The 16,884-nt window shown below is 50.4% G+C and overlaps 1 non-coding gene across 1 annotated transcript; it reads left to right on the forward strand.

The window, feature by feature from the left end:
- TRNAS-GGA lies at window positions 475-546 on the forward strand. Its single transcript has one exon. It is a non-coding gene; the product is annotated as a tRNA-Ser (tRNA).

Genomic DNA, 16,884 nt, shown 5'->3' on the forward strand with positions numbered 1-16,884 from the left:
AAATGAGGAAGATGGCTTGCTCAAGGTCACACAGCTGGCAAGCTGAGGCTGGGATCTGAATTCAGGTCCTCGGATTCTGGGAAAGATGTGAAGTCTCTGTGTTTGCCCTGCATCTGGTTCACTGTATTTTGTTTCAGTTTTCATTGTTATCTCTGAGACAGCTGGTGGAGGTACAATTTCTTATTTAAAAAGGCCTTCTAGGACTTCCCTGCTTGTCCATTGGTTAAAACTCTACGCTTCCAATGCAAGGGACGAGGGTTTGATCCCTGGTCTGGAAACTAAGATCTCACATGCTATGTGCCATATATATGTGTGGCACATATATATATATGTGTGGCACATATATATATGTGTGGCGCACATATATATGTGTGGCGCACATATATATATGTGTGGCACACATATATATGTGTGGCACACACACATATATATGTAATATATTTATTTATTTGCAGGTACTTTACAATTAGGACTTCCCTGGTGGCTCAGAGGTTAAAGTGTCTGCCTGGAATGCAGGAGACCCAGGTTCAATCCCTGGGTTGGGAAGATCCCCTGGAGAAGGAAACGGCAACCCACTCCAGGACTCTTGCCTGGAGAATCCCATGGAGGGAGAAGCCTCGTAGGCTAGAGTCCATGGGGTCGCAAAGAGTCGGACACGACTCAGCGACTATACTTTCACTTTGCAATTAGCAAAGCACACTTTTATAAGCCTCATCTAATATAATCTTCACAGCAAGTGATGTTTAAGGCTGCACTGTTACCCCAGTCCTGCAGGTGAAGAAATGGGGGCTTAGATATGGCAGTCCGGTCAGTGCTGGGGTCTCCTGCCCCCGAGGCCACGCACTCATTCCCAGGGCCCTGGAGTCCTGTCTCACCTTAGCCGAGAGCCAATGTTCAGACTCATTCATTTCCTGCATGGTTTTTCTTTTTTTTTTGGAGGGGAGCAGTAAAATTGTAACATCCTAGGATGTTTCCTTCCTCCCTTGGAGCAGTGCCCTGAACAGCTGGCTGGGTTTGTGAATGCAGTGATAAGTCTGGGATATTATTATTTTTAAAAAATATCACTGGAGTCTCTACACTTGCTGTAAGTAGGTTATAATCGGCTGGAGTGCACTTGCAGCGTCTCTCTGCAATCTCCTGGGACCATCTCAGTTCATTCATGCCATTGTTTTCCTTCCTCTGCTCCTGCAGAGGAGCATTTAAGCAGCCTCGTCTCAGCTGCGCGCCCCGTTCCCTCAACTCCCCCAGTGCTGTGGCTTAGCCAGCGCTTCCTGTTCTCATCTGGGAGTTTGGACCCCCCTGTGGATGGCATCACTGACTCCATAGACATGAGTCTGAGCAAACTCTGGGAGATAGTGAAGGTCAGGGAAGCCTGGGGTGCTGCAGTCCATGGGGTTGCAGAGAGTTTTACTCGACTTAGCGACTGAGCAATGGAGTGATCGGGGGCTCCTAGTCCCCCTCCTCAAATGTTGGGGGTGGGAGCTCAGATGGTCATAGGAGTCTCCAGGTTCTGATCATCTCTGAGTTTACCACGAAGTCCTTGTTTCCTGGAAGACACGAGTTCTATTTTAGGAATTGTCTGACGAATTAATTCTTAGTTGTTTGTCACTCAGAATCTTTCCTTCAGAATTCTTGGCACTCGGCTAGAGAGCATCCTGAGAATGGCTGTCTTTCCTGCTGTCTGGCATTTTTTCTCATCAGTCACACATTTTTGTCTGGCAGGTGCCAGGCACGGACCCTCCCTCTTCAGGTCTGTGTAGGCGTCTCCTGAGAGTCCCCAGGGCCTCAAACTGGCACCTGCTCTCAGAGGTGACATTTGCTTACTTCCTCTCGTCTTTCTGTTTAGCCCCGAGCTGGGAGGGGGGTGGACAGGGCCCCTGTTTGGTTCATCCACAGAGAAAGCACTGGAGATTGGAACTGGTCCCGGGGAGGAGTGGGACAGGCAGGTGGTCCCAAGCCCTACGTGGTGCTGGAAGGAGGAGCCTCTTGGAAGGACCCAGTCAAACTTGAAAGACACACAACTGGGGTCTGCTCTGCTGTGGACTCTGAAGAGCGCTTCTCAGACCACCGATATCCCCTCTACCTGGACCATGTGAGCAGCTGTGTAGGCTTTTATATTTTAATTTTTTTTAATTTTTGGCTGTGCTGAGCCTTAGTTGCGGCACGTGGGATCTTAGTTTTGCAACCAGGGATCAAACTCACACCCCCTGCCCTGGAAGAGCAGGGTCTTAACCACTGGCCCACCAGCGAATTCCTCATATTTGAATTTGAACTGAAAGCAGACAGTTGCCAGCAGAAAGGGATCTCTGAGAGCGCCATCGTGCTTTATCAGCAGTGGACGACACAGTTCCAAAGTAGAAAATAACTTTCTAGGTCTTTAAAGAACTGGAACTCAGTCCTGGCTCTGATTCTTACCTCTGTGTCACCCACTGCTAATCTCTGTGGACCTCAGTTTCCTAATCTTTGAAATCATCTTAGTGCAAATCATCTGAAGCATCTGGAGATGACGTGCACAGATATGCAGGCCTGGGCCCCTCCACGGAGTCCTGGCCATGGCTCCTCTGCCCCCTCACATGGCTGAGGGCCTGCAAGGCCTTTGGAGCCCCAGGCCCATTTTTCAGTAAGGCTCCACCTGGTATATCCTTACCCACCACCCACCCTAAGAGACTTGCTATGAACCCTGGAGGAGCCTGAGTCTGGCAGTCTCTGAGTCCCAGAAAATAGACTGGATTTTTACTGTCCCAGCCTGTGTGAGATGATGACTCATGTACTTTTCTCAAGATATGAGCCACCTTTTACAAAAATGAAGCTACCCGTGTGCCCTGCGGGGATGGTGGGCTGTTCTTGCCACATTGCCCCAGCCTGGCAGCTCACAGGAGCCCCACCTCCCTGCTCCCTGTTGGGTCCTCTGGAAGGGGCAGGGGTCCTCACTGTGGTCCTCTCTCCTGAACCCTCGCTCTCTGGGGCGGACTCTGGACTCCGGCATGTTGTTGATGTTGGCCCTTGGCGATACTTGTGTGGGTGGGTAGCGGCTGCCCTGGTGGAGGATGCCTGGTGGAAGAAATGTTGTCACCTCACCTGGCAGGTTGACCTGGGCAGTGTGGTTTTGGAAAGTGATTTTACACCCACTGTGTTTAGGCAATCAGCCTGGAAAGGGCTGATGGGGTAGAGGGGCTCCCTGTGAGGCCTTTGGAGAGGACCCATCCCAAACTCCACCATTCAGGAACGAGCACTGCTAGACTGCGTGATGCGTGCTGTCTCTTTGTCAATTCTGACTCTGTGTGACCCTGTGGACTGTAGCGGCCAGGCTCCTCTGTCCATGGGGTTCTTCAGGCAAGAATACTGGAGTGGGTTGCCAGGTCTTCCTCCAGGGGATCTTCCCTGGCCGGGGAGGGACCCTTTTGGATGCGTCAGGAAAGAAAGGACGTCCCCACCTGGCAGCTGGCAGAGAAGGGGAAGCCAGCAGAAAGAATGGTCCCCATGCACCTCGTGTGGGTGGCTGAGTGCCACCTGTCATTAGCTCAGCCCTCCAGTGTCAATGACTTGAGAGCTCCTAGCAACCCCAAGTTCCTGCAAACTTGGGAACTTCGGAAATTGAGACCCTTGAAGTTGCTGCCTTCAGCTTCCCACACGCTGAAAAGGGGCTTTGAAGGGGCAGCTGGGGGTTGCTTTGCCTTGTTTTATTATTTTTTTCTTTCTCCAGCAGACCCAGCACTGTTTTCTTCCATTTTCAGTGAAAATGAACAGAAATGTTTGATGTGACATGTTTGTGAATCTGGACTTGCGTTATACCTTGAGGGGCACGAAGGTGGCCCCACATGGTTGCAGCGTCACCAGCCTGCAGTGGGTCCTGCGGAAAGTGTCGCCAACAGCTGCTCAGACACAACACAGTGATGGAAGGGCCCAAGACTTCAGCAGAAAGAGGAAAACCCTTCCCGTCTCTTCGGCCTCTGAGATACAAACCGAGCCTGGACCCTGGGGTGTTGTCAGAGCCAGTCAACTTCTGCAGCGGCTGAGGGAACGTTCTTCCAGCTCCTAGAGGCAAAGATGCGGGGGCAGCTCTGGGGACACTGAGGACCCGCCACCCCAGGCTCTTAACTTCAGGAGTCATGCTCACGGCGTCCTGATTGCAGCTTCCTGATCACCCCGCCAGCCTCCAGCGTTCTGGATGTGGTTATTCGCACTGGCTCTGCTCTTTGGCATCCCCGTCTCTGCCCGGCGCCAGGTGGGGACGTGCTCTCGTTCCTCACGCATCCAGAAGGGTCCCTCCCTGGCCATTCTGCCTCTCTGCCTCACACTCCCCATGCCTGTTGTCTGCCCTGGTCTTCCAGCCTCCTGCCTTCCCCCTTAATAGCCCCCCATCCATCAGGTCCTCACCTCTAGGTCTCTGCAGGCCACCGTCTGCTTAGAGTTTTCGCAGCCCCCAACCCACCCTTCACCCTTGGCGTGGGCAGAGCTTTTTCCCAGCTTCCCAACTTTGCAGGCCCCGTACATGGCAGGAAGTGGCTGGGACTGTGGGCAGCTGGAGGAGGCCTTGGCTGGGGACCTCCGCCTCGGGGATCCCTGGGGGCCAGCAGTCTGGGTACCTGTGTCGCCGGTTCACACACACTGCTGCCCAACTTGTGCACAGCCTCAGAGCCAGAGCCAGATGCCCCCGTCTGACCGGGGTGGGGCGTGTGGCATGCCTGCCATTTCCCCGGAACCATCACTTTAAGCAGATGGGGAAAACCAGCCATTCATAGCATGAGACAACCTGCCGCTGAAGTGGTCCCCGAAACCACAGGACCACGATTACTGCTGACCCTGGTACCTCTGAACCCGAGCTGCCAAAACCGCATCTTTCTCTACACAAGTTGTTGTGTTAGCAAATCGGGGCTGCAGCAACAAATTACCACAAACTTAGAAAAACAAAGAGAAGTTTATTCTCTCACAGTTCTGGAGACCAGATGTCCAAAATCTAGGTGTCAGCAGGGCTAGGTTCCTCTGGAGGCTGTCAGGGATGGAGTCTCCTTCTCCTCTTCCAGCGGCTGGCGGCTTGGAGCCACATCCTTGGCTTCCTTGGCTTGTGGCCACATCATTCCCATCTCTTCCTGTGTCTTCCCTCTTCTGTCTCTTGCAAGGACCCTTGTCATTGGATTTAGATCCTGCCCTAATTGAGGATGATCTCATCTTGAGATCCTTAAATTACATCTGCAAAGACCCTTTCCCCAAATAAGGTTACATCACAGGTTCTGGAATATGAACTATCTTTTTTTTGTGGGGGTGGGTAGCTCACGGTTCAACTCATGACAGCTGTGCTGTGAAAAGCCTGAAGGGGGTCCAGCAGCCTGGAGTGCAGCCTCAGGATCCTGTCCATCCTGGGAGCGATGGATGGGCTGGATGTGTTTCATATGCCACCCTGTCCTCCAAACCTCATTTGTTGAAACCTAATTTGCAAAGGTGACGGTGACAAAAACATGTGATGGTATTGGCAGATGGGAGCTTTGGGAGGTGACTAAGTCAGAAGCAAACATGGAGGAACAGAGCCCCTTTCTTCCTGCCCCCCAAATCGGCTCTGGGTGCTCTCACCCAGTGGTGGGTGGTGGCTGGGTATGCTGGCTTGGGTGGAGGGTGAAATGTGCCCATGTGTGACATTGGGAAGTGCTGTGATATCCTCTGGGAGAGAGAAGAGAGAATCGGGCCCAAGTCCTGGCTGGCTAGTATGTGACCTTGGATGGAGCATCCAAGAAGACCTTGAACCAAAGTCTAAGTATGCAAGTTGGAGGCCTGTTGGGTGGCGGTTGCTCCTTAACTTATTATTTTTTAAAACAAACTCTGACTGAGGACTAGCTGAGTCACAGGGCCCAGAAAATCTAGGTAGGATTAAGTCCTGTCCCTTCCCTTTAGGGACTCACAATCTCCCTAGGGGAGAAAGTCTGTCCTATAAACTGACATAAAAGCAGACACCGAGAATGGAATGAGTTCAAAGTTTTTGGTAGGCTTCATGGGGGAGGTGGCATTTCCCTTGGGTCCTGAATGATGAACAGGAGTTCGCCAAGATATAGCAGCACTCTGTAGATGTCTACTGTATACTAAAGTTCCCTCAAACTCAGGGGTGCATCTCTTTATTATATCTCAGTTTCTGTGAGTCCAGAATCCTCACAAGGATGAGTCAGTGTGTTGGCTGGGGCTGCAGTCATTTCAAGACCTAATGGCGATTTCACCTGGGCCTCCCCTAAAGCTGTCCCAGGACGTAACAGCTGGCTTCCCCTAGAGCGAGTGATCAGAGAGAGAGAGATGGATGTTGCAGCCTTTTAATCGTTGTTTAATTGCTCAGTCATGTCCGACTCTTTGTGACCCCATCGACTGCAGCACGCCAGGCTTCCCTGTCCTTCACTATCTTCCAGAGCTTGCTCAAACTCATGTTTATTATGTAGGTGATGCCATCCAACCATCTCATTCCCTGTCATCTCCTTCTCCTACCTTCAATCTTTCCCAGCATCAAGGTCTTTTCCAATGAAGTTGGCTCTTCACATCAGGTGGCCAATATATTGGAGCTTCAGCTTTAGCATCAGTCCTTTCAATAAATATTCAGGACTGATTTCCTTTAGGATTGCCTGGTTGGATCTCCTTGCAGTCCAAGGGACTCTCCAACACCGCAGTTCAAAAGTGTAAATTCTTCAGTGCTCAGCTTTCTTTATGGTCCAACTCTCACATCCATACATGACTACTGGAAAAACCATAGCTTTTGTCAGCAAAGTGATATCTCTTGCTTTTTTCTTAAAGGGACATCCCATCACTTCTGCTGAGTTCTCGTCATTGAAAGTGACGTGTTAAGATCAGTCCACCCTCCAGGGCAGGATGGCCAGCAGGGTCAGGGTGTCTGGTGGCGGATTTAGAGGCTGTGACCCCACAGAGCAGCACAGTGACCCGGCTCCTGTTGCAGGGTCCAGAGGAAGGACATGATGATGGATGGGAAACCATTTCTCCGGTTTGGGAAGCAGAGAAATGGTGTTGAGGTAGATAGTTCTCACAGTGGAAGTGTGTGGCAATGTGGAGGGCATACTATGCCAGGCTCTGTTCAGAACGTCAAAAGAAAGTTTCATTTAATTCTTTCACAATTCTTCAAGAGGATGGTGCTGTTACGAGCCCCACTTTACAGGTGAGGGAACCGCGTGAGCCCAGGGGTGTATGGTGGTGGGGTGGGCCCTCAGCCTGGGGCTACACCAGGTCCCAGACCAGCAAGCTCCTTGGAGTCCTGTAGGAAGGTTGGAGGGTGGGGGGACCACCCCACACAGCCTCTTCTGGCCCACAGAGGACAGGAGGTGGGCATCTCTATGGTCACTCCAGGGCCAACTGTGGCCTGATTTCTGTTGGGGGGAAGGGAGTGATATTTCTATGAAATAATAGAAAAATGTATGTATTGGTCTCCACCTCTGGTTCCTGGCACAGAGCTTCTAAAACCCTTAGAATTTGCTGGGTGATTGGAGTGTCTTTTGTTCTAATGAGATGACTCTTGGTGGATCGCTTCAGGATGGGAGCTGCTCATCAGAAAGACCAAGCTGTGATGCTTGGGATTTTCAGCTCCCTTCTGCTCCCTCTGTTCTCCAGGAAGGGGAGAGGTGCTGGAGTGTGAGTTAACAATCGATCACGTCTATGTGGTGAAACCTTCATCAAATTCCTAGTAGTGGGAGGGGTTTGGAGAGCTTCTGGGCTGCTGAGATCGTGGAAGAGCAGGGGGCCTGGTGTGCCCAGAGGGCATGGGAGCTCCTTGCCCTTTCCCCAAATCTTCCTTACACATCTCTCCCATCTGGATGTTCATCTGTATCCTTTATCATATAATAAACTGGCAAACGTGTGCGTGAGTGTGCCCCTGAGTTCTGAGAGCTGTTCTAGCAAATGTCTAAGCCAGGAGGGGTCTTGGGAACCCTGATTTATAGCTGGTTGGTCCAGAGAACTAGGATGGGTGCCAAGCTTGGACCTGGCAGTTGGTCTCTGAAGTGGGGGCAGTCTTGTGGGACAGAGCCCTTTACCTGTGGGGTCTGGACTGACTCCGGTTACTGTTGGAGTTGAATCACGGGACCCCCTCCACCCCCCACCAAGCTGGTAGCAGACAATTGCTTGATGTGTGGCAAACCCCTACTTCTAGTGTCAGATGCATTTTGAGTGTGTGAGTCACAGAGAAACACGGGAGAGTTTTTTTTCCAATACAGTCCCCATGAGACTGCCAGGGGAGGCGCACACACTCCTGATAGACACACACAGGAAGCCACCACGCTGAGCCCGAGGAGGTCTGGTTTGGCCTGGAAACCTCTCATCCTGGCCCCGAGGCTGAGGGGGCTCTCTTGGCAGGAAGCTCCAGGGGCACATGGCTCCATGGAGGCGAGAGAGGTCCATCGGGAAAGGCCCTGGCTCTGCTGTGGTCACGGCCTGTTAAATCTCTGGAGCTGAGCCTGCGATTTAGGGGGAAGCCCCCCGCCACCACACCCCCATCCCCCGCAGTTACCCATCCTCTGGTCCTGTGAGCAGCTGACAGCAAAGAGGGGGTGCTTGCCCACCTCCCCTTCCAGGACAGAGGGCAAGAAGGCCGGCATGCCTCCCCGGCCCATCCCACACAGGCTCCCGGCTTCCTGAGCTCACAGTGATGGTCCCAGCCAGGAGGAGGAGGCAACAGCCTGAGCTGGGTGGCCTCCTCCTCCTCCTCTGGGATCACTTCCCCCAGAGGGGCAGTGGACTTGGGACTGGAAGACCAGGGTTCTGGTTCCAGCATACAGCATTCTGCTGTGTCCCAGAATGGGCCCACTTCCCCTCTCTGAGCCACACTGACTGAATGTCCCTCTTCCCACCCCACTAGGAGGTTTGTCTTCTCCAGCAGAGCTTTTCCATCCTGATTGTGATCAGGAATCACCTGGAGCTTCTTGAAATGCGGTTCTGACCCAGCAGATCCTGGGTGAGACTGAGGTTCCCCCTGGGGCCTCGGGACCACATTTGGGGTCTGAGCATTTTTGGGAGGAATGTAATCAGGACACAATCAGGGAACTACCTAAGGCTGCCCTGGGCTGTCCTGGCTCCAATTAGCATTTCAAAGGACTAGCATAACCCCATTAATAAGATGCCCCGTATTAGTAGCTCCAGTGCTAATGGGCACTGACCAGGGATCTCAGGTTCAGACTCAGACCCCTAGGACCCCCAGCTTCTTCATGATCACCTTTCTCTTTGTAAGGTGATTTCAGGACAGGCGCCATCCTTATGCAAACCCTATATTATTCTTTTACGCATACAGTGATCCACCAACAGGACATTGGCCCCAGATTGCCTCTTGGAAAGGTGAGAAAGTTATGGACGTCTTTTAGAAAAAAGTCTCCGAGCACACTGCTGGTCTGGACCAGCCCTTCCCCATGGTGGGCAGAGAAAGCGGGGGGCCTGCAGACCCCTGGTCCCCCCGAGTCCCCATCTGTGGGGTCAGCCCTGAGACGACCCCAGTGGGGCAGCTGCCTCCACTCATCCGTCCCGCTGTGGCTGCAGCTTTTCTTTCCAGGCTCAGCGTCCATGGTAAACAGGAGACACCAGATTTCTTTCCATCCTTCATCCCGGCTCGGGTCAACCCACCAGACAGATGTTTTCCACTTGTCCTTCCTCCAACTAGGCAAGGCAAGGTTTTGAATCAGGAGAGGGAAAATATAATTGCAGTGGGAAGTCAAACATCTTTACCCTTTAAAGGGAACAAGTTGTGCGTTTATTCAACGAATACCTTCTGAGTGTGGCACTGGGATATGCTGGGGGCTGGGGGTCCTGCCACAGGATACTCAAAGTTCAGTGGAGGGAGATACTGACTACGGGTCGGTCTCCCCGGTGCATGAAGGTGGGGGTGGACACTGAACTAAAGGGAGCCGGATGAAGGTGCAAGGCTCCTCCTGCCCCAGCTGGAATCTCAGAGGGGACTAAGCACTCTCCAGGGTAAGAAGGGCATTCCTTGCAGGGGAGCAGCCTCCACCAGGCTGCAGGGGAGTCAGGAGCGGGGGGCAGGGGTGTGCTGGGGAGAAGGTGGGACTGGACTTCGGGTGTACATGGCAGAGTGGGGCCAGGTGGAACTGGAGCCAAGGAGAGGTGAAGGCCTTGAACGTCGGCTGAATCACGAGGGCTGCACAGCAGAGAGGCAATGGGAGCCTCTATAAGACTCCAGCGTGGGGGGTGAGGTGGTTGGACTCATGCCTTGGAAATAGGGTGGGCAGGAGGCAGGGGGCTGCAGACTGGGGGCTGGAGGCTGGGGACCGGAGGGAGAGATGGTTGACGGAGATGATGGTCCAAGTGAGTGGTGACATGAGTCCCAAGAAGGCCAGGCCAGGGAGAGGAAAGAGCTTGAGAAATACTTATTCAGTTGGAGCAATATATCCCCAGGAGCTGTGGACTGAGAGGACTGAGGGAGAGCCTCGGTTTGCCCCAGAGGTGGTGGGTGGAGATGAACGGGAGGAACAGGGTCAGAGTCTTGGGCCCCACTGGGGTTCGGGGCCAGGGCTCCATGTTCAAGCCAGCTGGCTGGGGCGGGCTGCATCCTGGCCAGAAGGAGTGGGGTCCGGGACAGGCAGCAGGGCAAGGACCTGGGAATCTAGACACGCGCACGCACACCTGCGTGGGGAGGGAGAGATGAAAGACACGTGACTGTTTTCTCTAAGTGATGGCTGAGCTTCCGTGATGGCTCAGGTGGTAAAGAATCCTCCTGCAATGCAGGAGAGCCTGGTTTGATTTCTGGGCTGGGAAGATGCCCTGGAGAAAGGATAGGCTACCCACTCCAGTATTCTTGGGATTCCCTGGTGGCTCAGCTGGTAAAGAATCCACCTGCAATGTGGAAGACCTGGGTTTGATCCCAGGGTTGGGAAGATCCCTTGGAGAAGGGAAGGGCTTCCCACTCCAGTATTCTGGCCGGGAGAAATCCATGGACTGTATAGTCCATGAGGTTGCAAAGAATTGGACGTGACTGAGCGACTTTCGCTTTCACTGTTTGTCTGAGTAAGCACTTCAATCTTACTTGTTTTGGCCCATTTTACAGATGAGAACGCTGAGCTTTGGAAAGAGCTCACAATAGGCATGGCTGGTGATGGATCCTAAAGGAGGCATCTGAGTGCTGACCTGCAGCCCCGCCTGTGCTCCTCAGGGAGCAGATGGTCGCCTTGGGTGATGTGGCCAGTGGGGCTGGCATTTGGGCTGGCATCTGACAGCCCAAACCCTGTCAAAAGAAGTAGAGTGCGTGCTAAGTCACTTCGGTCGTGTCTGACTCTCTGTGACCCCATGGACTGTAGCCCACCAGGTTCCTCTGTCCAGGGGATGCTCCAGGCAAGAATACTGGAGGGGGTTGCCATTGCCTTCTCCAGGGCAATAGAAATAGATAAGTGGATAAATACGTTGCTTGTGGGTATATTTGTATGTGGGGATATTACAGAGCCCTAAAACTGAATAACAGCAGGCAACATAAAGATGGATGAATCTTCTCAATCGCATTTGAATGAAAATGAAACATAGTCTGAGACTCTTTCCCCTAGCTGGTATCCAGGGGACTTCAAAAAGTGGTCCTAACATTTATGAGCAAGTTCGGCTTTCTAGCACAGGCCAAGCAGCCCATCTGACAAAGCCGTTCCTCTCTCTAAGTCAGCGTGAATGCCTTTCAGATTGCTTCCTGTTGTTTAACTGGCCCCAGGTGTATGGAACTGAATTACACATAATCCTTGTTTATGATGCTCCCCTAGAGCTCTCCTCGCAAGATCCTCTTCCTCTCGCCTCCCTCACTTCCTCCCTTCTTTTATTCTCAGCTAATAAACGGCAGTCCTTCGTCATCCGACAAGGAAGTTGGTCACCGAGGGCTGTTTGCCACCCTCTTTTCCTCCAGGAACTCTGCCCTCCCTCCCAAGGGGACCGACTCCATAAATCTCATGTCTGTCCTTCCTTTGCTTTTCATTTTATCTTATCAAAATGTAACCTCCCAAATATTTTAAATTTGAGTCATTTTTAACTTTAGAAAGGGGAATACACACTGTAATTTTTTAAAGGACTATTTTTTTTTTAAAGAACCATATTAGATTTACAGAAAAATAGAGGGGATAATACAGGGAGAGTTTGTATAATCTTTTTGGACATTTTTTTCCCCTCTCAGAATTTTATTGCTATTTTGGAAAATAGTTTGGCACTTTCATGGAAAGTTGAGCCTTCACAAATCTTACATACCAGCAATTCTTCTCCTAGGTATGTACAAAAGTATTCTTAGCAACACTATCAACACTAGAAGCAGCTCAGATTCTGTCAACAAAAGTAGATAAATAAATATATTGCGTGTGGGTATATTTGCATGTGGGGATATTACAGAGCCTTAAAACTGAATAACAACAGGCAAACAAAGAGATGGATGATTCTTACCAATCGAATTTGAATGAAAAATTAAAAAAAAAAACCTGAGATTGTTTTTTTCCCTAGTCAGTATCCAGGGAAATTCAAAGAGCTGTCTTAACATTTAGGGGCAAGTTCGGCCAAGGGCCACCACCTTTGAGAACAGCATGAGCAAAAGTCAACAGAAAAGGGTGAGTCTCTGTTTGCAGGGGGACCACCCCAGGATGGGTTTGGAGCTTTGGGCACGGACAAGTTGAGTCAAGATGAACAGAATGGAAAATACCTGTAGAAAGCCATAATCCACCCAGAGAGCCCTTGGTTGGTGAGGAAGGTGGGGTGAAGTGGGCAGGGCTCTGCCAAAGCTGGAGAGAGAGAAGCTGGCTCCCGAGGGAGGCCCCGGAGAGAAGGACCCTGAAATTGGCTGAATAAGTATTGCGGTCATCAGAGAGGAGCCCAGAGCTGGGCAAAGACTTTGCCAGACGCTTCCCCAGCTGAACAAACTGTCCCTTAACCCCATCCAATTTCCACGTTCACCTAGCAACCCTCACATTTTTCTAAAGTAATTTTTATTATAAAACTGTATAAGCTTATAAAAGAAGAGAATTTAAAAAGGCATAAAGTAGGAAAGAAAAAAGGAACAGAAAATCACTTGTGCTTTGGAGTATTTCATTTTAGCCTTTTTTCATATACAGTGATCATATTGTACCCGTTATTTAACTCAGGTCTTTTATCAGAATACTTTTTCCCATTATAAACCCTTTGCAGTCATCTTCTTTTTTTTGAGCCAGGCTGCAGGGCATCTTAGTTCCCTGATGAGGGATCGAATCCTCGCCCCCTGCAGTGGAAGCGCACAGTCTTAACCTCTGGACCGCTGGGGAAGTCCTTGCAGTCATCATTTTTAATGAATGTATATGTTCATTGAATTGAATCTCCCTTTCTTTCCCTCTTTGTCTCCCTATCATCCATCTATCCATCCATTCTTTGAGCCTATCTATCCCTCCATCCGTCTATTGCGTCTGCACTTCATAGAATATATTCTATACAGAATTTGTGTATATATTCCAATGGCTGTTCTCCAATGGCTGGCTATTTTGGCTGTTTCTAGGTTTTCACTATTATAAGTAATCCTGCCAGGAATGTCTTGGTGCAAAAAGCTTTTTCCATATTCAAATTATTTCCTTAGGAGAGATTTCCCAGAAGTAGAATTATTAGATTAAAGGGTTTGAATATATTTAAGGCTCATGACACTTAATGCCAGATTGCTTTCCAAACGTATGGTGGCAGTTTGCCTTCCTGCAGGCAGCCTATAATCAAACCCGCTTCCTTGCACCTTCTCAAGTGCCGAGTGATCTAATTTTTAAATAGCCCCATTAATTTGTGACACCAGTTTAAGATAATCAGTGATATTTTAGAAAAGAAAGGAGATGCCCTAGAGTGTTAGGGGCTGAGGAAGCTCTATCCTGCAGTGTGAATTATGTTACTGTCTGATTGGTTGAAAGTGAAAGTGTTAGTCACTCAGTTGTGTCCTGTTCTTTGTGACCCCGAGGACTGTAGCCCAGGTCCTCTGTGCATGGAATTCTTCAGGCAAGAATACTGGAGTGGGTTGCCATGTCCTTCTCCAGGGGATCTTCCTGACCCAGAGATTGAATCTGGGTCTCCTGCATTGCAGGCAGATTCTGCACTGTCTGAACCACCAGGGAAGCCCAGCTACTAGCCTGTTATCAGAGATTTAAAGGCCAAAGGATCCAGCCAGGCATCTCTTGGCTCTCTCTTAACGGCAGCCCTGTTTGAAGAAAAGGATGTGATAGCAAGAAGGAAGAACAGGAGGACACCAGCTACCGGAGAGGCCACTGTTGGTCACCCAACATCTACGTCACTCCTCTCCTTCTCCCATAGACAGAAGCTGCAGTTTGTTCAGGCCGTTGAGTAGATTCACTGCTCACAGGAAGTGTGAGCTCCAACCTCAACCCCAGGAAATGAATTACCACTGGACTAATGTAGGCTTAATAATACCATTCCCACTGGCCAACCATTGGTCAGAAGTGGGCACGTGATGCAGCTAGGGTGAATGAAATGTAAGCCAAAGTTGGGTAGATGGGACATATTTGGCTAGCATGACTCTTAGCCCTTTACCCTATTTTTTCCCTTCTGATCTGGGATGTGAATAAAGGGTCAGAGGTATGGCAGCGTTCTTGTGACTATGAGTTGATACGCATGAAGACAAAAGCCAACACCAAGGATGGCCAGACACAATGATAGAGTCTGTGTGTTTGAGCAGCTGATCCACTCTTGGACTCTCTATCCCCAGACTTCTTGTTATGCAGAAAAACCACTTTAGACAGTTTTTGCCAGTTTGGTTGGCTTTTCAGTTACTTGGGTTTGGATGCAGTCCTACAAAGAGATATATCGGCACACTGTTTTAGTCAGGACAAGTCAGGCTAGCTGCTACAACACAGGGCTTCCTTGGTGATTCAGTGATAAAGAACGCTCTTGCCAAGCAGGAGATGTGGGTTCAATCCCTGGGTTGAGAAAATCACTTCCCAGACCAGGGATGGAACTCCCTGCACTGGCAGGTGGGTTCGTAACCACTGAACCACCAGGGAAGCCCCAGCTTGTCTTCCCTTAAATCCTTTTTTTTGTCACAGTTATGGGTACTGATGCTGTGCAAAACTCTGGGCCACACTTGGGGCTCCGATACAGATGACTTGGGGTTCTCACCCTCAAGTGACGTACCAAATGGTCAGCATCTATGCCCACACGTGACGGGGGAAAGGGCAGGAGAAGAGTCAGGAGCAGTGCTGTGGCCAAGAGCCCAAAGCTCTGAACCACGCAGGGTCTCACAGGGGAAGCTCACTGGTCAAGGCAGCACTGGCCTCTCTGCCATCTCGATGCTAATATTCCTTCACTGACCAGGCAATTCGTGCAAAATGCTGAGGACGGCGTCTGGCACAGGGCACTTTCTTTCCATTCCTTCATTCACTGATTAACTGGTTATTTGGTTGATGGATGGATTGATTCATTCACGCAGCAAACAAGGAAGGGACATCTGTTATGTGCTAGGCGCTGGGCTGGCTCTGAGGATAAGCAGCAAGCTCTGTAGGATTGTAAATCTTGCAATTCTGTTCGGTGGAGGAGCTGGTCAGACAGGCAGGTAATGACAGCACAGTGGTGGGAGGTGTGTTGTTCACTGTGGAGGGACACAGGACAGACACCCACCTTTCCTTGAGAGGTTAGGGAGGGCTTCCTGGAGGAGGGGATGCCTAAGCAGAGTCTTGGAGGATGAACAAGGAGGAACTGGCCAGGCAGGGATGGTTACATAATTTGTAGGACTCAGTGCAAAATAAAAATGCAGGTCTTCTTGTTCAAAAGGCAGGGAAAGTGCCATTGGAAAGTACTTCCCCAGTCTCTCTCTTGACTTACAATTTTTTTTTTTAATTTTATATTTAAAGATACTCTAAAGAAAAATTAAAAATTTAAATCATTGGCATGCATTTTATCACTCATCTTTGCAGTATGTAATGCCAGTTTTAAATGGAAATGTAGGAGCATTTAATTCATACACAGGACCACTGAAATGACACAAGTTGTGTTTCACAGCTCGGGCATGCATGTGTATTTCATTCTTACCAGAAAAGTGGTAATGCTCAACTGGTTTTTACTCTGCTTTTTGATAGAATTGAATTCATAGGGGTGTGTCTGTGCGTACTCAGTTGCTCAGTCATGTCTTGATTCGCTGTGACCCCATGGATGGTAGCCCTCCAGGCTCCTCTGTCCATGGGAGTTTTAGGCAAGAATACTGGAGTGGGTTGTCATTTCCTCCTCCAGGGGATCTTCCCAACCCAGAGAACCTGTGTCTACTGTGGCTCCTGCATGGGCAGGATTCTTTACCACTGAGCAAACTTTCTGCCTTAGTCCTACTGCGGAGCAAGGAGGGACCCAAAAGGAAAAGGACCGAGGTTGCCTGACTCTTCCGTATCTTCTGTGCCACTTTGCAGCATCATCAGTTGCTTAGCACAGGGACAAGACATGTTTTAGGAAGGAAGAGACAGGGTTCCTTGATCCATGTGTCTCAGAACGCCATGAGCGCATGTGTTCACAGCCAGTTCTGGTTTGACTGGAGAGCATGGCCTTGCTCACTCTCACACATCACGTGCTCATCTCCAGCTCACTTTGAGTCCCACTGACCTTGCACACGTCATGGGTTCTCTGGAATCCCATGTAGGTGGAGCCCAGGGAACGCAGACACACGCTGAGTATACCTGCTCCACTTGCGAGCATCGTCTCAGTAGATTTCATTCACAAAACACAAGTTCAAAGAGGAAATTATTGAGAATTTCAAGAGGATGACAGCAGCATATTAAACGAAGCGTGGAGCCCGCCTGAGCGTGGCCCAGGTGCAGGGTGAGGGGATTACAGAAGCCGGGCAGCAGGAGTGAACAGCGCTACAGGAGGGTAAGACGCACAGAACCCGGGTGGACGCGCCCATCAGGCGTACCTTCTCTGCTCACACGCACGCACTATTGTCCCATC

This window comes from Capra hircus, chromosome 26 (assembly GCF_001704415.2).
Source record: "Capra hircus breed San Clemente chromosome 26, ASM170441v1, whole genome shotgun sequence".
Classification (NCBI taxonomy): domain Eukaryota; kingdom Metazoa; phylum Chordata; class Mammalia; order Artiodactyla; family Bovidae; genus Capra; species Capra hircus.